The 6,000-nt window shown below is 50.9% G+C and overlaps 1 protein-coding gene across 1 annotated transcript in view; it reads right to left on the minus strand.

Annotated features, from left to right (window-relative positions):
- LOC133370357 (protein archease-like) overlaps positions 1-4,295 on the minus strand; it is a 60,450-nt gene extending 56,155 nt beyond the window's left edge. Inside the window, exon 1 of the mRNA XM_061596557.1 lies at positions 3,968-4,295. The gene's annotated coding sequence lies outside the window, so the exon portion shown is untranslated. The remainder of the gene's footprint in view (positions 1-3,967) is intronic.
- Between the last annotated feature and the right edge of the window lie 1,705 nt (positions 4,296-6,000).

Consider the following 6,000-nt stretch of genomic DNA (forward strand, 5'->3'; position numbering starts at 1 on the left):
CAGCTGTGTAGATGGAGAAGAAACAAACTGGGACCATGGCACCCCATGGGGCAAATAACAAACTTTTTTTCATTGAGAAAATAACAGCTTAAATACTCTCCCACCCACCACCAACCCCAGCACTGCATTCCCAACCAGAATGAACCCTTCACTCTACTGAACTATTAAAAAACCAGCAGGGAAGCCAGTTATGGATCTCATGATTGGTCCTGTGAGACAGTGGCTTGCTTGCTTAAGCCAAGTCCAGGGCTGAGTCTAGATTTGAACCAGCTACTTCCTAATAATTCAAAACTCACACTCATAGTCACTATGCCATGCTAGCACACTGTGCCCACCCTTTAAAAAGCCAAATGCTGCTAGTGAGTTTTTTTAAGGTGAGTGCGTGCTTGCTGGCAGTGCTGGTGTTGTTGTGGGTGAAGCTTTATCGTTTCAGTGGGCAGCAGAAGCAGCAGCTGCTTCTTGCGTCAATGCATAGTCTAGGTGTTTTGAAACTGGAATCTTTCTTTAAATAGATAAAGACATGGTTATTTAAAATATGTGAAATTCCTCCGTCCCCTCCCATCTTTCGCTTAATGGCCTCAGTCATGGTGTTCACATGTTACGTTCAATGAGTGTACACTCTGTATGCCTGTGTCCAAAAGCCGTTGGAACTGTACACTCATACAATTAAGTTCAATGACTGCACAGCAAGGTTTATTCTAATGAACAGATAGACACATTTTGTGCAGTGTGAAGCAAATTTTGTGCAGTTGAGCATATGGGATTTAGTAAGGAGCTGGGTAGTTTCTAAAAAAGAAATAGATGAGAAAAGATAAGAATAGAAAATGAAGATAAATACTGGTTCCTTTCAAATCTTCACAACCCTTATACTACTAGTCAGTGCTTTTCTCGTAAAAAAAAAACAGGTGCCCGGTACTTATATATTGGTAAAAGGACTGTGGCTGCCAGCACAAAAAAGAGGTGCAGGCACTCTGTACTGGTGGCAAGTACTGTCACAAAAAAGCCCTGCTGATAGTATATTATGGGACAAATTGCTTGATTGGTTTGGGGGCGGGCAGTGTGCTGGCTGCTTGTACAATGGGAAAAAAGCTTAGAATATATCCTGGTGGACAGTTTGTGACAAATGTGTACGCGATAGCTGAGCTGTACAAATCAAAAGTATGCACTGTTTCACACAATCACTTCTACATGTGTAGAGACAGCTTGTACCTTTCTTCAGTGTAACATGTGAACAAGCCCATAGACATGGAGTTCAATGTGGCTAACCAGGGATGGTGGAAGACATTTTGGTGCCTGAGACAGGAATAAAAATAAAACAAAATCTGCTTTCTATCTTGGCAGTAAAACTTTAACAATAAATTAAATCACTGTCAAGTCTTCTACTCATTATTTATTACATTTATATACAGTCGTGCAGTGACAATTTCAGAAGTGCAGGTTCCTTTCATAATAGTCACAGCCACACTCCTCCTAAGATTACAGAATAATCTGTCCAGGCTTGAATCCTGCTTTCTGCTTCTCTGTCACTGTCACCATTTGGCTGTCCTTTCTCACTGTCAGAGATATTACTTGGATTGCTGAATTCAGTGTCTACACGTTTGTCTCCTGCTTTTACCAAAGTGCTTGATGATGTAGATGGGATGCCATTATCAGGATTCACTGTTTCTTCTTCTGCAGTTACAGAATTTTCACTCTCCACAGCTTGGCTTTCTCAAGTAGGAGCTAATAAGAACTCCAATTGGCTCCAATCAGCAGAAAACAACAAGGAAGCAAGTTAGGAGACTTTCAGTGGCTCACACACTCCCCTTTCATGCTCATAGGACACTCGAGACATAGGGACCGCGCTGGGACCTGAGTCCCAAAAAAGTAAAGGGTCTAAGACCCCCTGAGACTCTGCACAACTACACTCCTGTTTATATACCACCTTTCCTCCAAGGAGCTCAAAGTTGTGTACATGGGTCTCCCCCTCTCAATTTCATCCTCACAACAACCCTGTAAGGTAGGTTAGGCTGAAAGGCAGTGACTGGCCCAAGGCCACCCAGTGCGATTCATTGCTGGGTGGGGATTTGAACCCTGATCTCCCAGGTCTCCCATTACACCCCACTGGCTCTTAAGGGTGCTTCAGATTTGCTACCCAATGTGATCCCCTTATGCTGCTTAGTGATACCCTAACCCTAAACTTAATCCCATGAATTTTAATAGATTTAAGACCACTTAATTCTGTGTTGGACTGTGGTTCTTAACATCTGTATCTGTGATGCCGCTTCTCTTATTTCCTTCAAATCCCTCCTCAAAATTTGGGGTTTTTTGAAGTATTGGTGACATCTTCCTTGCCCCCACGCCCTTTGGTAGCTGATCCCTAGTAAACATAACTGCAGCTGTTCTTTCTTCCTGCCTCCATTTCCCATCCCTTCCACCATTTGCTTCCATTAACTCTTTTTCTAGATTGTAACCCTCATGGGGCAGAGACCTGTTCTCTTATTCTTTATAAAGTGCCATGTACTGTACATGGATGCCAAAAGACAGATATAGATATAGGTATAAATAATAACATCCAGGAAAAGATTGTGTGTGTGTGGGGAGAACCTAGATGGAGCCACACTGACCAAAGCAGCTGTATTAAGTGAATATTGCTTCAAGTATGTCCACAAAGTGTAAATGAGTTGAGAGTGTTGGCTTGCTTGTTTTGCCAGGCTTCTCCAGGACTGAGGGAAGGGGTCAGTTAGAGGCTAATTTATTTTGTTGTAAGTCATTGATCACTGAAAAGAGGGCAGCTTTCTTTTTTTAAAAAATATGAAAATGCTGACACAGCCTCAGATGTACAGAACAGAGTGCAGACATAAATCCATGTGCATGCTCTGCAAGATGGCTGAGGGTGGATTAAAATATCACAGCAGGCAAGAAAGGCACTGAAGGGCTCTGGTTTCCAAGCAAGCATTGTAGAGTCACCCCCGGAGGAAGCGGGTGTGCAGCAGCTGTTGCAGATGGGAGGCCTCTTCGCTGCCCAAGGCTCAACCGAAGGGAGGGTCTGTCTGAATGGTGGGGGGGGGGGGAGGAGGTGCATACTCTTTAAGGGCAGGGAGAGCCCAAAGAACTGTAAAGAGATAAATACTCTGGACTAATACCAACTGTAGTGAAAGGAGAGGGGGTGGGCAGGAAGACCTGAAACCACACCCAGTTGTGAGGAGCACTTTGAGAGGTCAGTTGGGCCACATGCAGAGTGCACCTGCAAGGAGGTCCTGGCATCAGGATGTCAGAGGCGGCGGCCTTAGGGCGATCTGTGGGGCAGCGTCCGTCAAGAGCCCCACAGAAGCTGCACTGGTGGATGGGGCCCCCTATTACGTTGCTGGGGAAAGGAAAGCCATATGGATGTTCTGCTTTGGCTCTGAGCACCACCAGCGATTATTTTCAGAGGGAGACCTTCTCTTTTCCCAAATAAGGCACACACACACCCAAACAGGCATGGGTGCACGTTTGCTAGATTAGACGGGAGGGAGGCAAAACGCTCCGGCTGCTGCAGAGTTCTTTGGACTCTGGAAGGCGTCCTGGCTTCGGGGTCGGGGCCGACCGTCTCTCCAGCGCTGCACGGTTTCTTCTTGAACTCCACAGGCGGAGTTTGCAGCCTCAGAGAGACCCCCGCCGATCCCCCGCCCCGTACAAGGAGCTCAGGCGGCATGTCTGACTCAGGCGAAGACGGCCCCCCAGGCCAGGGCGACAGACGGACGGACGGACGAACTCTTTCTCGCAGGTCCAGCCACGCATTTCTTCCTGGCCACGGATTGTCTTGCAAGCACCCAAACTGAGCCCCCTCCCCGAAATCTGACGCTTCTGAACCTGGATTTTTACTCCTCCCCCACCCCCGTTTCCGACGAAATTCGGCTGTCCCCCCGCGCCCCACCTCCCTTCACTTTCTATGCCGGAGCATCTCCGCGGCAGCCGCCAGACCCGCCAGGCGCGCGCCTCTTACCTTCCTCTCCTCGCGTGGCAGCGCCCGGTTCCTCCTGTCCCCGGCCGGCCGGGGCTCTGGCATCGGGCGGGGTGGGCAAAGAATAAACCGCGCAAGAAACCGGAGCCCCCGGGCCGCCCCGCGCTCTCCGGAAGCGGCCGCAATGCCCCTGGAAAGGCTGGCACTAGAACCCTGCCGCGGGGGGGGGGTGAGAGGAGGAGAAGGGGGCGGGGTGGCTGGCTGGCTAGCTAGCTAGGTGGCAGGGCGGCCGGCCGCCCTCTCTTCTCGCCTTCCGGTGCCAGAGGTGGAGAGACTGGCGCGGGGCTCTGCTGAACTGGGGACGCTGGGAGGGGAATGCGCCTCCGCCCGCTTTGCTTGCTCCCGGGCGGTGGGTCCCCAAAGGGGGTGGGGTAGGAACGGGGCCCAAGGTGAGCACACGTGTTCAGCGCATGCGGGGCTGCTACCAGCGGCCCCCCGTCGTCTGAAGAGGGAGGAACATGACGCCGCCCGTCTGGAGGGTCGAGCGTCAGAGGCGCCAGACGATGAACCTCTGCCTCGAGGAGCCTCCAGTCTGAGTTTTGGCGGCGGCACAAGAGGAACCACGGAATGCCCACAACGTTTGATGCTCCAGGCAGAAAATATCAGTGGTGCCCCTTCCTAGGATGGCGAACATGTAAATCAAAGGCAGGTTTTGCCATCTAATGGTATCCCAAAATCTGTTGCCCGAGGTGAGGGCTGCCTCTCCATTCCACAGGCAGCCCAAGCAACCCAGAGAGAGAGAGGAGGAGGAGGCCGAGGCCAGAGTAGTAAGGTGGGAACTTCATAACTGCAGTGGCAAGTATTTGCTACCAATCTCCTCAGCGTAAGTCTGGAGCTGTGTTCACGGGTTTTTTCTTTGGCAGGCACATGTAGGATTAAGAACATAAGAAGAGCCTGCTGGATCAGGCCAGTGGCCCATCTAGTCTAGCATCCTGTTCTCACAGTGGCCAACCAGGTGCCTGGGGGAAGCCCGCAAGCAGGACCCGAGTGCAAGAACACTCTCCCCTCCTGAGGCTTCCGGCAACTGGTTTTCAGAAGCATGCTGCCTCTGACTGGGGTGGCAGAGCACAGCCATCATGGCTGCCCAAGGATGATTTTTCTTGGGGAAGACCCATCCATCCTTCCACAGGGATTATTCCCTCCTGACACCCACACTTGGTTCAGGAAATCCCCACCCAGCTGGACGCTTGCCTCTGCCTGGGTCAGATATGCTCTGTGCCACAGACTTCAGCCCTTCCACCTTTTGTCTCCCCCACAAGGTGACCTGTTGGCACAATAAGATGCAGGCAGAGGAGCTGAACAGCACCCTGATGTGGTAACACACATGACCAGGCAGACACGCAGGAATTTCAATGAACCAAATAACTTCATTAAAATACAAGGTGTTAAGTAGCATCTTGATGTCTAGTCCCTCTGCCCCCTCCCTAACCCTAACTAATGTGTAATCCACTCCCATCCGGCTCACTCCCACAACACAACCTCCCGCCTTCTACTCCAAATCCCAACCGCGAAAACTCCTTCAAACCCGTAATACATTTAATCGCAGTCCCCAACAAGTGCTTTCCTTACGAGGCGACAGGCCCCCACGGGCAGGATGGTTGAAGAAGGGGCGTTTGAAGGGAGAGGAGGCCTAGAGAGGGGTCTGGCCTGGGCGATAAGGGTCCAGGCAGCAACCGCCTCCGCCCCCTGCCTGCCTTGCTCCCTTCTGCCTTCGCATTTCGGGTCAGAAGTGCAGATGCACGCGAGCCCATCCCCTCTCTGCTTGGGAAGCTACAAAAGGAAGGATCTTTAAAAGGAATAAAAGGCTATTAAAGAAAAAAAAAACCAGCCGTGCAGCCCGGCTGTTTCTCCCCCCTTTGGTTGTGAGGAGGCGTTTGACTCAGCCGCGCAGGAATGCTGTTCACGTGAAGCCTCCTGCGCGTGTGTAAATCTAAATCTATCTCGCTGTGAAAACTGCCAGCCAGGTTCCCCGGGTGTGGGCGTGAGCGAGGCGCGGGGGTCGGCTGGGCTGGCAG

Source organism: Rhineura floridana, chromosome 15, assembly GCF_030035675.1.
Source record: "Rhineura floridana isolate rRhiFlo1 chromosome 15, rRhiFlo1.hap2, whole genome shotgun sequence".
Taxonomy (NCBI): Eukaryota; Metazoa; Chordata; class Lepidosauria; order Squamata; family Rhineuridae; genus Rhineura; species Rhineura floridana.